The sequence below is a fragment of the Ostrinia nubilalis genome, chromosome 5 (genome assembly GCF_963855985.1).
Source record: "Ostrinia nubilalis chromosome 5, ilOstNubi1.1, whole genome shotgun sequence".
NCBI classification, from domain to species: Eukaryota; Metazoa; Arthropoda; class Insecta; order Lepidoptera; family Crambidae; genus Ostrinia; species Ostrinia nubilalis.
The window spans coordinates 10,622,294-10,640,625 of NC_087092.1; the positions used below are offsets into that span (position 1 = coordinate 10,622,294).

The window sequence follows — 18,332 nt, forward strand, 5'->3', positions numbered from 1 at the left end:
TTCAAATAAGGGCCTTATCTAAAAATATTAATTTTAATTCTTCTGTGATAATAAAATCTGATATCCAATGTAAATTAAATGTATAAATAATTATGCAAATTATCCTGAAACTTTAAGAACAAAATTATAATACTTTACTGCACTTTGGTACATATTACCTATGTGCTAAGATACAGTAAAAAATAGTATCAAGAATTTCAACTATCACTTAGAAAGTGAATTTTATTGATCAAAATGCTTTTTCAGCTAATCTAAAAAATACAAAAATTTTCAAATTCGATGTAAACAATTTAGTAATGCTTTCACTTTCTGTTACTTTTTAAATTAGGTCCATCCGCATCCGTTTTACCTCAAAATTAGATATTTACACGTGTCTCCGACAGTCTCATGGTGATGTTTTATTCAGGTGTCAACAACATTTAGTAAAATCCTGTACAAAAAATGTTAAAATTAACTCAATTATTTACATAAGATAAGAAACTAGTTAAATGAATTCATCACATAATCTTACTTCATCATTAACCTTGGATTTTGATCTACATACATCGACGAAGATCGTAAGTATACAGAAATGTAAAGAAATACAAAAAACTAAAAAAAATTAAAATGTGTAAGCAAACTTGTGACCAACCACTAAAAAGCCTTATAGATATACTTTTGTAGTCTTTCAGAGGACGCATAAAATTTTTTAGGTCTTTAACTTTAATTATTTTCTAATGAAACTGTTTAAAACCTCCTAGTTCAGAAATGTAGAGAGAGAGACTTTAGTTATCTTGGCAAAACTTTGAACTTTTTTGTTCAGTGTTAGCTATTAAAGTCGATTTAAAACGTCATAAAATTATTAGTATTTTGAATTTATAAATGCAAAAGGGCCTATAACCCATAGAACAGTAGGTAGTTAGGTCTAAAGTCCGCAGAGGATTTCACAAATATGAAACGTGCGAAGACATGATATGTATGTAGGGTGATTGCTATAGTAATTGGCCTGTACATAGTTATTGGCCACCTTGGCTAAAATAAAAATAAACAAGCATATGTACGTTATTAAGAGTGGAAAAGAGACACAAATACTTTCTCTGAGCAATACGCTGGCCAATGTAGTATATCAGAGTAAGAACAGATGGCACTCTAAACAGCAGAAGCATTCTTTCGACAACGAGTCGTCCGAGTAGCCGCATGCTTGTCAAAATTTTAAGGTAAATATTTATGAATATTGTCCGTAATTTAATTGTTTTTGCTTGTTACAGTAATTTTACTGTTTTTTTGTAAAGAGATAAATGGTAGCTTATGTAGATAGATTAAGTTACTTTGTTTTGGAATAAAATAACTTTAAAATTATACCGGCCAATAACTATACCACGTTTCAATTTATTTCAGTTATTGGCCATGGGTGGCCAATAATTAAATTTTACTTTTATTATATTTTTATTTAAGATTAAGTTAATTTAAACCTTAAATATTTGCTATTAAAATACTAACGTCCTAACCTATTAGGATCAGTAATTAGCCGGGGGGCCAATTACTGACACTTATGCACGGCCAATAACTATTTTTATTGATTTACTTTACCTAGATTGTTACAAGATGCCGTAGGTAACACAGTATACTAAGGTTGGTATAAGTAGTTGGAACAGAAACACTTAATCAGTTTAAAAAAATAAAACAAATAATACCTGAAATGCAAAACAATGATTTTTTTTATTCTCTATCGTTTGTGGGACTATTTACTATAAGCAAAATGGATTGGAAGCGGAAGTTACAGATGAACCTGAACCTGTAAGTCGGGAGAAAGAATCAACATTGAGTGAAATGCTGATCTCATCACTTTTTGCATCACGCCAACAGGCAAAAAAAAATCAAGTCTGAAGGACTTTCTACGGATTCCCCCAGAGCCAACTCGAAAAGGGAAGAGAAATATATCGCGATTACCGTTTCACATATCAGGCCAGAATATCAGAGGATTCTGGAAGAAAAAGCTAAAGAAAAAGAAATCCTCGAGAAAGAAAAAAGGGAACGGAAAATTGAAAGAGAACAAAAAAGAGAGGACAGAAAACGGAAAGCTGAAGAAAAGAAACCTGCTAAAATAAAAAGAAGTAAGAATAATGTATTTGTATCCAATCAAATCTGTAATATTTGCAAAAAGCTTATAAAAAATAGACTTTTAGTATGCTCTGAATGTCACCGTGTCTTTCATAAATCTTGTGTAACAGCATATTCCTGAAGAAGAAGGAGACAGTTATCTTTGTCACAATTGTTACAATGTTACTGAATGTACTGACGATGATGAGATAGATGAAGAAATCGATAAGAGTGATACTGATGACGAATTCTTAGCTAATCTTAAAGAAAGACAAAATGAGTTAGGATTACAAAGTGTGAAGTTTCAGTGATTTTTATGGGTTTTTTTTCGGTGGCTAATAACTGTATTTCTAGAAGCCAATTACTGTGTTTTTGGGGCCAATAGCTAAATTTAATGTAATCTCTGATATTTTTAAAATTATTATTGTAATTCTTATCGTATAACACCAAATAGGTACTAGCTTAAATAGCAGCAATATTGTTTTCTCATAATAAAATATAAAAAGTAAACAAAAGTCGAGATTTTGTTACATTTTACACAAGTTAACTTACACAACGCTCTTAAAGGGCCAATAACTGTAGCAATCACCCTACCTACTTAAGTAGCTACCTAATTTGTAAATTCTAAATCAAAATTCATGATGGATCACGGAAGAGGAAAGGTCTGTCAGTGTCCTGTCAATCGGCTATAAATACAGGAGGCATTTACCTCTTCACTCATAGTTCGGTTGACAGCATTGTGCATAGTCAATCATCAATAACCATAGAGATAAACCTTTCTGAGGTACCGTAAATTCTTTTTAAATTGTGATTAAAAATCTAGTTCTTGTCACCAAAAGTTTACAACAAATAATAATTAGAAAACATCAATGTTTTAAATTACAGTCTCTATATTCTGTATTTTTGTCTTCTTTATTCATAAAATTAAATACTTATTCACTATCTTAAGTATTGATGTGTAAATAAAATACTCCATTTGTCAGCGTTTTCATTTCCCCTATTCCCTTCCAAATATAAACAAAATACATAACTAAGATGAAGCTGTTCCAGGCTATGTACAGACGATGGATTGACGTCATCATGACTTATAGATTCATTAATACCTATTATACGCATATTTAGCTACTGAACTGGAACCATTGAGACTCTATACAACTAGTTTTTATCCCTTTGCCCTCGGCTCACGGTGCTAATCGTTGTTGTGCACGCATATAAATGCTTCAGCGATGTAGTAAGACTTTAATAGCTCGCTAATGTACCTATGCAGGTATTTGCAACGGAACGACATTAAGACATGACATGATGGCAATGATGATCGCCAAAGTCAGGCAAAGCTTAAATAATGCTTAAATTCAAACTTTTTTTTACTATGGCTTGTGTGAGCGGCTGTTATAGGTAGAGCGGGAAATCTACGTAAAAGGCTCCTGAAATGAACGAAAAACGCTCATACAAACAGTCTTGGTTTGCTAATGTTCAATGTAAGATTAAGTTTATGAAACCAAGGATATTTCTGATCTTAAGAGCAATGGACGAAGTCTAGTTTGACCTTTATGACCAGCCTATGATTTAAAATCATTCCATATACAGACGTACCAAGGCAAAGTGTATGTACCTACTAAGCTACGGTCTATAACAGTTTAGCCTATTGTAGCAAAATAGCATTTATTACAAACGCATAGGATTCCACGGTGTCTAGATACCGTTGGCACTTTACAATGTGAGTGAACTATAGGCACATTTTCCTCGACTCTGCGTTACGAAACTTAGGGACGCTACGCTACGCAAGGCGACTACGAGCGTCATAATATTATTATTCAAACTGTTACGAAAACACATTTTATGCTTGAAACGAACACGTCTTTCTATTCATATTTATGCACATTTTTGTTTGAAAGGAAACGCTAACATTTGGATTTCGCAAAAGTTAAACGAGAACTTTATGCTTATCTAAAAATACATTATATTGTTATTCTTTACTTATACTAGCTAGTGGTAATTTCGAATTTTGAACCTGAAGTCTTTTTGAATTTGGAGTCTATATCACCAATGTTGGGGATCTACTCGTAGTTAGAGTTTTTCCACGTTAGTAAATACGAATAAAAGGCTCTTATCAAAAAGGTTAATGTTATGGTTTATTTATTTATTTTCCACAAACCTAGACACAAATAGTAATACATTTACAATGTTTACTATTATATCATTTTTACAGTCAATTAAGTTATTAAAGATAAGTACAACTTAATCAAAACAGGACCTAAATCACAAGTTTGTACTTATGTGCGTCACATTTAGCATATAGGTGACAAAATAACAAATGGCACTAATAATATTACGGGTATATTTTTTGTATTTTTTCCAGTACGATAATCTGTTTGGTAAATCCTAAAAAAATAAGTGAGCACTTGTTAAGTTTAATTGTAAATAAAAGGTATTTTATTTTCGTAGTTAACTAACGGTACCTAATTAAGTTCGTCAAATATTGATACTTAGGTTGGGTTACAACATCTTACTTTAACTTTGACAAACGTCAAAAATCTGTTAAACTCCATAGAAAAATCATCGGGTATCGTTAAAGTTACGGTCAAAGTTAGGGGGTGCAACTCAGCCTTAGTTGTTAATAAACAACATTCAAAGAATATTGTTTCAGATTTTAGCGAAGTGTTAGCTTTTTGTAATAATAAGTTAGTTCTTTGAAATTAATATAGCACAAAACACTTATTAGGTAGGTGCTTATTTAAGTTTTCAAAACCATTGATATTGTAACTTGTATTATAAAGAGGACATCTCTCGTAATAGACTTTCTATAATTATTTCAAGTACACGATACACACAATAGACTACAATAAATTAATAAAAAGACAAATTTTATTTATAACCTAAAAGGAAACGCCCACAGTGACTGGCTTGGTAATACCAATTTTATTTTTAAAATATATTATTGAAAAATTATAATGAAATAATTTGTCCTTGTAAAATGGCCCTAATTATAAACAAACACAAATGCAATTTATACGTTGATGAGTAAAAATACATTTCATATAAATTTATTTTGTCATCATACATACAAATATGAGTTTGTTTGAATATTTTAGACTAAGCGCCATCAAGACAAATAAACTTTATTGGAGTTTGGCACTATTATGTAATAATCTGTGGTCACTGCTCTAACTCGGTATAATCTGTGGTCGTATACGGGCGCGCGAAAAATATCCGCGTCTTTTTTCACAAATTCCGTCTAAGCGGTTTATAAATTGCTTGTTTGAAAATTCAATATTTTAGAAGTAGAAGATATTTAGCTTTTTTCTATGAAATTATTGGATACAAACATTATTGGAGCAACAAATAGCTATGTAAGTAACGCATTAATAATTTAGTAAGTAATTTTGCATTGTTGCAAGCGGTCAATCACCTCATTGAACAAACACCTTTCGCATTTATTAAAATAAGAAGGCATCATACATAACCCAAGTGCATTATGAATGCAAAAAGTGGTTAGGTGTGCGACCGCGTGTAGTTTGAATCTCGTCACTAGGACACGGTCGGTTGGTCATTTAATATACCTACCTAAATACTATAACATTATGGTCGGTCATCCGACCCGATAAAGCTGATTAGAAAACATCTTTTGTAATCTTTCAGACTGGCACACGTTTGCAAACGCTAAGGTAATAATTCCATCCGTAGAGTTCAAGATTGAGTAATCCATGTTTTCAGTTTGAGGAAAGAAAATCACGTGAATTGCTAGCTGGTAAACAGTATTAATAAGGAACAAAGTTGTAGAATGTTTGAAAGAGAAAAACCTACGCTTCAGTAAGCTACTGTAAGTATTATACCAACTCCAGTATTTAATCCATCTCCAGTATTTACGAGTAAGTGTATAATATATTTCTTATAAAATTACCATAAATATTATGGGGAATATTAAAAAAATCCTCTAAAATATATTGTTCTTATGCGCAATATTATAAAATTAACGCTTTTATTTATAGCTGATAATTTTGTATGTTTCTAATGAAAAAAAATCGTCCCATTACTACAACTGTATGTAATTGGTAGGTATTTTGTGCCAATACTGAACAGACGTTATGTATTGTATTGTTATAAATAGGTTACACAAATTTGTTCAGTATTACGTAAAATAGTCAGTATGATATCAAACCGTCATTGTTAGATCTACCTATTATGTAAGTACATAGAGTTAAATAAATTATCTGATATGTATTTAATTTGGCAAAACCATTAATCATTTGCCTTATTATTAGGCGTTTTTATGTAGGAATAACCTATCCATTTTACAGCAAATGATTTATCGCTAAGCTAACTTACGAACTTAAAGTACCCTTATCAGCCTAAAGAAAAAACATTACTCATAACGTAGGTACCTAAGAATTTAGTTCACAAAAAACTTTATCTTAATCGTTATTTCAAAAATACTTACCTACTATGCAGGTAGATCGGCTTCGGAGTATTTAGAAACAGGTTCGTGAACTTTGAATTACCAAACAGATCATGGCAGACTTAATCGTCTTTATGTAGAATAGTAGACCATACAAAATTGCAACGATCATAAATTGATTAAAAGCCAGATTTAAGTCTTCGTACTTCCTACTTGTTTTTTTTAATCAACCAACTCGGTATTTTAATGCACAGGTAAAAAACGTGCATTTTTTGTCGATAATATTAAAAGATGTTGACTTGTCTTGTTATTTATATTTGCATATTAAATAAGAACTTAACACGTTGTGCATACGAGTACATTTTGCTCTTTGATAATGTATGTAGATTAAGTCGTTTTACCTATAAATATGACAGTTTAGTAAGAATAAGAATAAGAATAAGAATAAGAAAAACTTTATTTGACACAAAAAAGGAAAAAAAAATAAAAAACAGAACAAAGGGACTTAAAACTATACACGCATATTTTTGTGCCAAAAAGGCGCCCGCTCAGCATTAATCGAGCCACGCGTGCATGCACGCGTGCCCCGACGCTGGTTTTCAGCGGGAGCCTCTCCAACCAACATTATAAATAAAAGTAAAAAAATAACATTATACAAAACAAAAACAGAACATTGACAAAGACAAAACATTGACAAAGAGGGCGCCACTAGTACTATTTAGCACAATGGAATGACGGTCATTACTTTGATAAAAGCACAATAAATATATTATTTGCAAATCAATAAGAAAATCAATAATATAGAATGACGTTTACCGCTACAAAATTATATCGATCCACATTCCGACTGGCCATAAATTTATCAAAATATCAGTTTTATCGGAATCAATCAATTATCGAATCGAGTCACACGACATCTCTCGACTACCCTGCGATTGCAGTACGATGACACGACTACTTTCACGTTGCGGCAATCACTAAAACTCGCCAAAATGACACCAATGACGTTTAAATGCGGCACGCTCACAGATATGGATAGATGCAGCATGTGTCAAATATTGTATGAAGCTGAGCGTGCCACTTTTTAAACGTCATCAGTGTCACTCCAGCGAATTTCAGTGACTGCCGCAATGCAAAAACAATCGTATCATCGTACTGCATTCGCAAAGTCATCGAAATGTATCGTGTGACTCGATTAGACAACTAACTAATTCCGACAAAACTGAAACTTTTCTATTTATAGCTAGTCTAACTGTGTGATTAAAATAAACTCTATACAGGGTGTTAGGTAAATGGGTATATGACCCGACACTAGCGACTAGCCCATGTTAACATGGTCATATAAATGGTATGGTGAAGTCAGAAAATTGATATCTTCATTCTAGCCATTTTAATTTTCATACAAATCGGATTTTATAAAATTTATTTTGTATGAAAATCAAAACTACCAAAATAATGATATCAAACCGACTTCACCACACCATCCATATGACCATGTTAACATGGGCTAGTGTAGGAAATAATATAGAAACAATGACAAAATCACAAAATTTTAACATCAATTAAAATTTTGTGATTCCATCACTATATCTATATTATTTCCTGTATTAAAAACAATGCTACTTTATACTTCTTCTACTGCTACTTTATTCTAATTTAATTATTTGTTACTTGTGCTGTTAATTACAATTCTCAATCCGTTAATAATTTCTTCTTTCTACCGTGTTCGTACTACTGTCCTCGTAAAATCATCGAAACCGATTGTTGTAATACTTGTAATCGGATTACAATTAACAACGTGAACATCACTCGACCATGTATGTCCATTTGGACATATCGGAATGGCACGCTTTGACGATCAACTTGCTGTATCTACTCTAATCCATATCTGTGGGCACGCTCGTCTTCATACAAATCACATGCTGGCTGCATCTATCAATATCTGTGACAATAAGCTATTTTTAAAAGTAAAATAAAAAAAAAAAAAAAAAAAAAAAAAAGAAAAAAAAGAAAAAGAAAAAAAAGAAAAAAGAAAAAAAAGTCACCAGCCCCCCTAGACAAAACGCACTTTTTGATCGAATCGAAAATCGAATCCGTCAAAACTCCATACAAAAAAGGGGCTTTTCGACCACTTTTCGACTGGTTTGCGATTATAATTTGCACTTTGTCTAGACCCACTGATTCCATTATTTGTAGTGATTCAGGTTCATTAACACCTTCTTCTTTTCGTGTCGACAACAAACCTACACAGTGTCAGCCCAAAACTCCGCCACAAGAGTGGCGTATTTATTATTATGATAATTAACATACTATTGGGTAAGCATATGTTCAAATAACACGTGACAAAATGGGAAAAATCTTGCCAAATACATCACTTGAACAAAGAGGGCGCCAATATTTTTTTCTGAAAATAATCTTATAAAAACCTTATTTTTTCTGTCAAGATCTTCCTCACAAGCATGTACTTAATGGAAAATTATTTTCACCGTGTTTTTACGATTACCTACCTAAGTACTTCGAGTTTCAAGTACCTAGATAATGTTGACATAGGACTTCTTCCACAAGCATTTAGATTAAAACCTTACCTTTGTGTGACGATTCCTTGGCTTGTAACACCATAGAAGTTATAACATACGACCGACCTCGCTTCACCCACACATAGAACTAGTCCAGCAGCCGATACTGCCGTATTTAGATAACATTTCGAATGCAGGAATAACCAGTTTTACATTTATAACTTCGATGATGCACGCCGTTTTATCTAGCTTTGAAGTTTATAATCTATGAAAAAGATGGAAAATTTGTAGATTTGCTCGTTAATATAACACGTGATATTTTTTTGCTTAGGTACTTGTAACTTGATATTTAATTTAGATAGTAATTATAATTATTAATGGTTATTGACCAGACAAATCAAAGGTTACTATTCTGTAGCCTTCGAACCTTTTTTATCTAAGTAGGTAATAAATTACTTAATTATAACATAATTTCTCGTGTCGTGTAAAGATTCATATGCCAATTAAGAATTCTAGATAAACTATCTAATTAGTTTTAATAAATAACTTTAGGTTCTTTCTTTGAAACATAAATTATCTAAAAGTTTATTGGAATGGTTGATTTTTGCATCTTTAATTTAAATATAATTTAACTTCATCATCATCATCATCATCATCATCATGTCAGCCATAGAACGTCCACTGCTGAACATAGGCCTCCCCTAATGCTTTCCACATTGATCGATTGGTAGCGGCCTGCATCCAGCGCTTCCCTGCTACCTTCACGATGTCGTCGGTCCACCTTGTAGGTGGACGTCCCACGCTGCGCCTTCCGGTACGCGGCCTCCATTCCAGAACCTTGCTGCCCCATCGGCCGTCAGTTCTGCGCACTATGTGCCCTGCCCATTGCTACTAATTTAACTTACTAAACTAAAATAAGTTTATAGGCTCGCGAATGTCCTCGTTCGTAGCTAAATGGTCAGCAGTGAGAGTGACTCTTTAAGCGAATGATCCTAATTTCACTTTCAAACAGAATCAGTCAATGTTTCCAAGTAAAACATTATGTTGTAGTTTATTGCAATGTATAAGTAAAGTTTATTGGATCTTTGATTGCAATGTCAGGCTAAGAGGTGCCAACTAGGAAGTGCGCACGCGGTTTCCGGCGTCACATAATGATGTAAAAACCTCGCTTATGTTGCTCTAACGTAAGTTTCAATGCACTAGAACTACTGCTAACAGTCAATCTGCTTGGTTTGTCAAAATAAGTAAGTATTATTTATAAAATGTAGTTAATAAATAAAAATACCTAGGCGTAGTTAAGTATGATTTAATGAGGCACCGTGTCGACAAAGCTCTGATGGTTCAAATACCAAAAGAGCTTTTTAAGAGATTACTTGCAAAGTAAATGAATTTGAATTTGAACTAGTGGTTAATTTATCAGGTGCAACTCCATGTCATTTTATAAGAAGCACAAGCGAAATCTGTAAAGCAAGCTTTGTTTTTTTCATTCAGATGAAGATTATCATCATTATTATTAATCTATTTTAAATGAGCTTTGAAATCTCCATAATGTTGTATTAAAAATATACTTAAGAAGATAAATTGATAACCCTGGTAAGGTTTAAACTTATTTTATACCTAAACCATAAGATAAGTCGGTGAATTCGAAGAAAAGTAATAAATTAATCTCAGATTTGTTGTATTTTTCTTATCTTAGTATCAATACGAATCTTTGAGCTTTTCTGTAAAGCCACTTTTATGTAAGAAATCTTATATCAACACAACTTCTTAATTTTTCGTGTAAAGTGCTTAAGCAAATAAGTGTTTACTTACTTACTCGTACTTAAATACACTTAGGTACTTATATAACAGTGAAGGTTAAAATTAAACGACTTAAAACTTTTTATGTCTTTAATTATTATTATTCTTAAATTTAAATCGAAATATTTGAATACATACAGGGTGGAAACGATAAGTGATCTCACTCGATTATTTCTAAACTATACAAGATATCCAAAAACTAGTTACTGATCCTGAAAGTGCTTCACGAGCTCTATCCAACGGTACCAATAATAGGTTACAAAATAAACTGGATCTATCTGAAAATTCAATGTTTCCAGCCTCCATACATTTAGTAAAACTACATAATATTAAAAACTATACAAGATAACGAAAAACTGGTTACTGATCCTGAAAGTGCTTCACGAGCTCTATCCAACGGTACCAATAATAAGTTATAAAATAAACTGAATCTATCCGAAAATTCAATGTTTCCAACTTCCATACAATTAGTACTGCCACAGTCATGGCACTCATGTCTTGATAATATTATAGCAAGTAAAGCCTAAAGCCAATGTTTTCCATTAATAATTTTAAATCAGAATGCAATTTACGAGTTAATTTCAAGTGTTTATTATTTAAAATGAAAAAATAACACTTCTAATATTGTGTGGCTAGCATAGTGGCATACATTTAGTATGGAGGCTGAAAACATTGAATTTATGGATAGATCCAGTTAATTCTGTAACCTATTACTGATATCGTTTGAAAGAGCTCGTGAAGCACTTTCAGAATCAGTAATCAGATTGTCGATATCTTGTGTAGTTTAGAAATAATCGAATGAGATCACTTATCGTTTCCACCCTGTATAGAACTAATTTAAAGATAAAAAAGCGCTATGACGTCAATGGAAGCAATAAACAGTGCCCAATCCAGTTTGGTTCAAAGAACTCGGTAGAACGTTAAGTTTGGCACTTGCACGTGTTCACTTGGACTTTTGATTGCAGGAAAACGCCATTTAAAACAGGTACCTTATACCAAATATTATTATGGCACGCAATTAACAAAGTCTCGAAAATTTATGATTTATATCTACTTAGGATTAATAAGTTCTTAATAGCGAAACAAAAATGCATGCACAAACAAAATCTATAATTACATAGGTATTTAAATAGTTTTTGGTATATACTGACTTGCGTAGGTAAACTATAAACTATTATTTTGTAAGACTTAATAAGTATGTTTGGTTTAGTTTTTAATTAGAGAAAGTGATTAACTGCTGTAGTGAGTAGGTACTGTAAAAATGAACTAACTACTTAATATTTAGTTAGTTTTCACATTAGTGAAAGTGATTTACTGTTATATACCGAACGAACGTAGTATCGTATTTATTCAGGGTGTTTCCACCGCCTTTCAGTCGTTAGCTTAAAGCGGTGAGCGGGGCAGATCGTGCGTATAGTACCTACGTGACACGCCCCCGTCACTTGTGATTTTACTTTAACGCTCATAAAAATATGTTACACACCGACAGTTCCCGCCTTTCGGTGTATGTATTATACGTTACTTAAAAAATGTCTTACCCCGATTCACGTGGTTTATTTTGCAGGGAGCCTCTCGAACTACGTCTTAAACGAGGGAGCTTTTTGAAAAATGTTAGAGCTGAAAACATTCTATGTAGAGTTGAACCGGTTGAACCCAAAACTTTTGTAGCACCACTCGAAAGCAAAATTACGTTTTTAATCAGTAGGTATTTTATTTATCAATCATGCCGTAACATTTATTTAGTTAAGCAAGGCATGATAGTAAGTTAATAATTAGGGTAATAAAATAAATTAAAATAAATAAATACTATTATAAAACTCGTTCCATCTAGATATTCGTCGAATTGCAGTCCGTTATCGGGGCCGGGAGTTTTCGTCCACTGCCGATAGCATCTGCGTCATAGCATCCAGTAGCAGATAGCCTCATTTATAAACACAGAGTTGTCATGCGAATCACCCCATACGCGGGTCAAATAAAATCTTGCCCTTTACACAATCCAAATGATAATCATGAACGAAGCAATAATGGGGAAAAACGTTTCAAGTTAGAATTAGATATGAGACGTATTTACTAGAACAGATCCACACACTAGGTATTTTACAGTACTAAGTGGCACCTATTCCAATTTTTAAAATACTTGATCCACCTAGTATTTTTTAAATTACACGATTTCCGACCCTACCATCAAAGTAATATAGGTTATTATTGCATAATCCGTAGTCGTCCACCTAGTATTTTTTAAATTACACGATTTCCGACCCTACCATCAAAGTAATAGAGGTTATTATTGCATAATCCGTAGTCGTGTACTACGCGCACCGCGTATTTCTCGCTAAGCTTATGTGCGAACGTAGAGATTCACTCCGTCTCTGTCTGACAAACAAATTTGAGCGCAGGCAGGTGTGAGATAGGAATAGCCTGTTGAAGTATGAAGGGAGGATATCAATAAATCAACAGCCAGCAAAAACATTATTATTCAATTTCAAATTGCATTATTAATACTACGGTTGTATCTTTTCAAAGAAAATTGTATTTTAAAGTCATAATACGTGGATTAGTCCGCACTAGTCGCGTCAAGTATGGTAAATTACTACGTACTAGGTGGAATAGGTATTTGGATCAAGTATTAATAAATACTTGGAATAGGTGCACCTAGTATCAAATTTACCTAGTATAACCCATCTCTAGTTAGAATACGTGACGTAGCAATGAATACAATGACTTTATATTATAAATAACAGTATCAAGGGTTATCTAATATTATGATGAACAAGAAACGTGTCTATTTTCGTCGGATAAAGTTATCGGGCTACGTCAAATAATGGCGTGACTTTATTTTCATTAACTAACATCTGCAAATGATGAAACAACTGTGGTATATTAGCTTTTATTCTAGATGATGCACTCGAGCTTTTGAACTCCTTTGTATCTGGATTTTCTTAATACAATAAATGAATCGAAAATTAGCATTTTCTAAAAAATATTATGATTATGGGCGAAATGTTTTTCAATTAGTAACACAAAACTTAAATGTTTTTCGTAATGAACATTTAGCGTCGCTTTGAAATAACAATAATAACCATTTTCGTACTACTGAAAACATGTTTTCGTCCCTTTTCAATCGTTCTACGCAGAAAATACGGCGTTATCGCCAAGGATTAAGTATCACGCTAAGTACTACACAAATTAGCATGAATGGTCAGTCTGCAATTTTAATTAAGAAAAACAGCGAAGTGGGCCGCACGCGCCCCAAGTAGGCACTAATTGATTCGAGTAAGATCTTTTTCGATTAACATCACTTCTTAAAACTCTAACTCAGTTATTTATTATTCAAAAATTAACTGAAAGAAAAACCAATGTTTAAGTTAAATACGGTTTATCTACTTTTAAAATTCAATTCTAATGACTGCAAAATGCATCTAAATGTTAATTTAGGTCTATAAATTTTTAGGTATTACTTAAAATCGAAATTATGAAGCGATAACCCCTAACTCTATTTAACTACAGTAAAGGAATTCCCAAATGATTATTCAAAGTTTTTATTTTAATTAATCGAATTTAAAATGAATCGGCACATCACTTCTCGTTGAGAACAAAGACATATATTTATGAGCCACCAGAGAAAGTGGAACGAATGGTAATCTCCTTTGTATATGTATTTAAGCTGGTATTACAAAGGAAATCAGTATTGTAATATGCTGTATTGACATCAGCAGACGTGTTGACATAAATGCATCCTCGACGAATAAATGTATGTTAAGTATAGCTCAGTTTATTCTAATCATTTAAACGGGCATTGCACTCTATACTACTGCTATATTTTTGTCGGTACAAAAATAACTACTCACTGACCTATACGACTGAAGATAATATTTTTTCTTAAGTTACAATTACATTATGACGCTGGCTCACAGCACAAAAACACTTGGAATTACTTTATTAGAGCCATCATAAAAGCTCAGTGCTTAGGTAAATTGCCCAAGAGCGAAATATTGGGGATTTAAGTCCCATTTTTAAAGACATAATATTATTAGCCTTTACTTGGTATAATATGCACGTTCCTCCCTCAGTATTTTTCATACATTTGTATTAACATTTGATTTTTATGTCGCGTAAGACACGCCCCAGCCCGCACATGCCACATGGCATTAAGAATATACCTTAACAATTTCACTTACGTATCGCTATTCTGTACAAACAATTACTGCAGATAGCTATTGTATCTGTTAATATGAATGAAAGTCTGTGTACAGTATGTCGTGGTTCCATTTAATTTATAGATAGGTACACTTTTCATGATATAAACATGTTGGTAAATTGTATAAAATTCATTTTTGCATTCATTATACCTAACAGCTGATAATTAAAAGAGTTACAATCCGACGGAAATGTAACCATTTTATTTTCCAAATAAATAGCGTCGTCAAATCACTCGTGTAAGTAGTTCGTTGACTGTACATTTCATTGAGTACTATCCATTCATAAATAAAGCGCAAATACGGTTGAAGGCTACCAAAGTTTTAATAAGCGGAATCAAGGGTGTGGCGTATTAATGAATAAAGATAACATAGTTCAACAGAAAGAAATTAATGAAATATATAGTTACGCTAACTAAGCGATGGTCAATGTTGATATAGAAGTTTAGAATAAATGCTGTTCAACTGAATTTTTCAATAATCTTAGTAATTACAGCCCTGAACTGATACTAGATTATATACCTATCGGATTACACACTTAAGAATTAAGTATAAGTTAAAGAGCTACTATTCGGGGAAGGAGTTATTTTAATCTCTCAGGCAGATTTTCATCTCGCCTTGGCATTGTATTAAGAAAAGTCAACCTGTTTTACATCAGCCCGCTCTTCTGACCTTGCTGTTAATTGTCCAAGTGACTGAGACGGCGTGGCTCCAAATTATTATCATTGTACCTACATATTAAACAAATGAGGTTTCAAAAATCACGATTACAATATCTATGCATACTCGTACCTAGCAACCAATGATGCTGAATATCGGCTCTGCTACACTACCGCCTAATCAGATCAGGTTTTTAATATTTAAAAGACTCATATTTTGAAAATTCAGCATACCTAATAGTATAAGAAATCAATTAACGTTTAACGTTTTTTAAGTTTTTTCATTATGTTTACGTGACTGTAGATAGCAACATAGTTCTAAAGTACTCACGATGTAAATTCGTCATTTTCTCGGTTGTACATGTTCTGTATACGATTAAAATAAATAAATAAATTTTTGACAGTATTTTACCTTCGTTAAATTATGCCTAAATTGTAATCACTAAATTCAATTGGCAAGTCGCAAATCTTATAAGCCAGCGCCTAGCTGATTTAAGCTTGGAGTTAAGCAAATAGTGAATTTTACCGGCTATCTATAATTAGATCGAAACTTGAACTTATCGTTTTGGAATTACGTTCCTAAATCGCTCTAATTGTTTAAAAAAAAAATCCTAATTACCTACATTCGTGCTTCATACCTATAAAGTGGTGTATTTACGCATCGGTTGTGTGCGGAAGTATGTAATAGCTAATCAGAGGCAGCACCGCAGAGGGCGCTAAGTCAGGAAGTGCCACAGACGCGGAAAGGCAGCCATCGAGTCCACTGTCAGACATTCGTCCAGTCTTACTGGCTACTGCACCTTGAACGTCAAACTAGTTATATCACAAATGACAGGCCAGATAAAGAAGTGTAACTTGATTCCATGTATGAAATAAGAGCCAGACTTTATTGCCTGATTTAGCTCACTGACTCTAGCAGTGTAAATAATACTGCTACGAATTATGACAGTGAAACAAATAAAAAATAAAACTTAAAAGCACTCCAGCACATTTCCAGAAAACTGATGATAATAAAAACAGCGATAGTTAGCATCCGATTACCTACATCCTAAATGAGTGACGTCCGCTCGTTGAAAACAATTGAAATTAACAGTTGAAAGCATTACATTTTTGTTTCAAAATAGCATCTGTCACAACTACGTAAGGTGCTATTGTGTTAAACATGATATGCTGTCGTCCGTATATTGCCTTCGGAAACCGTGGTCGTGCGGCGAACTCGTGAGCTCCAGTGAATGAGGGCTCGGCCGTTCTGGGCGTGGACCTTGGGCTTGTTCAATTACTACTAAGCAGAATACTTTACGAAACAATACAACTTACAATGTTGTAGTAATCAGCTATATTGAAAAAACAAATTACGATTAAGTACCTAGACAGCCATTTCAAGATAATGGATTCATCATTTTAAATACGCGCGTTTTGCCTTATACCTACATTATAATCTGTAGTAACGTAAAAGTAGCTAGAGTAGATTAAAAACTAGGTCGGTAGGGCTTATTATAATCCACTACGTACCAACACATAATGGCGTTGTAATAATTAAAGCAATTATCTTCCTTTAAAGTACACATGACACGTGTCCATATAATGACCAGTGTTGAGGAAAATAATAGAACTCCTTTACATTAAACATAGACTATTTCGATTCTCAAAAACAAATAAAATTTAATGGAAACTAAATCCAATATTTGCCATGCATACTCATGATTTTCGGTTGTGCAAATTTAAATCCGAGTTGATTCTGTTCAAATTGAAACAGTGCGGGCTATTTTTGCCCGTCCTTCGACCGCACAGATAAGCGAAGATAAAAATTTATAGTCGCTTGTATCAACAACTTTAACCAAATACAACTTTAAGCTGATAGCAATAAAGATGTTTAAGGGAAAGGGCTATGATATCTTATTCTGACTATCCGTTGTATTAGGTGTACTTGAGTCAGTCCAAAGATTACTGAAACAAAAAAGCTAGCGTCTGTTAAGAACGAATGACGCAACGACAATTTTTGTGGTATTTCATAAAAGTGTAATAAACTCTGAAGAAGATTTTATAATAAGTTACTAATCTGTTAAAAATGTGTGTCACAGATTATTCAGATGCTAATTATTCATTATACGAACATATCTTTACGGTAAAAAGAGGTCAATCACCAAATTCGCTATGAACACACCTTTGGAATTAGCGACTCGAGCTCTTTTCATTTAGGAACTATCAAATTACAAAAAAACATATACGTCACAACCTCAAGGTGAATGTAGAAATATGAATTTGATTTCGTTTCCATTTGCATACCAGAAGCAGAACATATTAAATACCTATGTATCCTGCCAATACGAAAATGGTTGTATAATTCGTATTAATATACCAATTTAATCCTTGTTAGTTGGAATATTAAATATATTATAAATATTTTTGAATAAAATTCTCGTTAATAAATAAGTTCAAGATTAAGTTAATTTAATAAAATTTGGCTTAAATTATACAATTTCACACTGCAACTCTCTACAACTTACTACTCTAAGTATTACTAAGACTTACTCTAGAAAATACTCTATAGAATCTAAACCTCCGGATTAAGTGACGGATGCCTACTACATATTAATATTTCTCAGCTGTTCAGGAAAATGTGTCTGTTGACATTAATTTATGAGCCGTGAATTATTCAAAGTGCATTACTGTACATTTATTCATG

At 32.8% G+C, this 18,332-nt stretch overlaps 1 protein-coding gene across 3 annotated transcripts in view; it reads right to left on the reverse strand.

The window, feature by feature from the left end:
- The window catches only part of LOC135071908 (inositol-trisphosphate 3-kinase homolog), a 109,050-nt gene that overhangs the window by 18,147 nt on the left and 72,571 nt on the right, over nt 1–18,332 (reverse strand). The gene's annotated exons all lie outside the window — the stretch shown is intronic.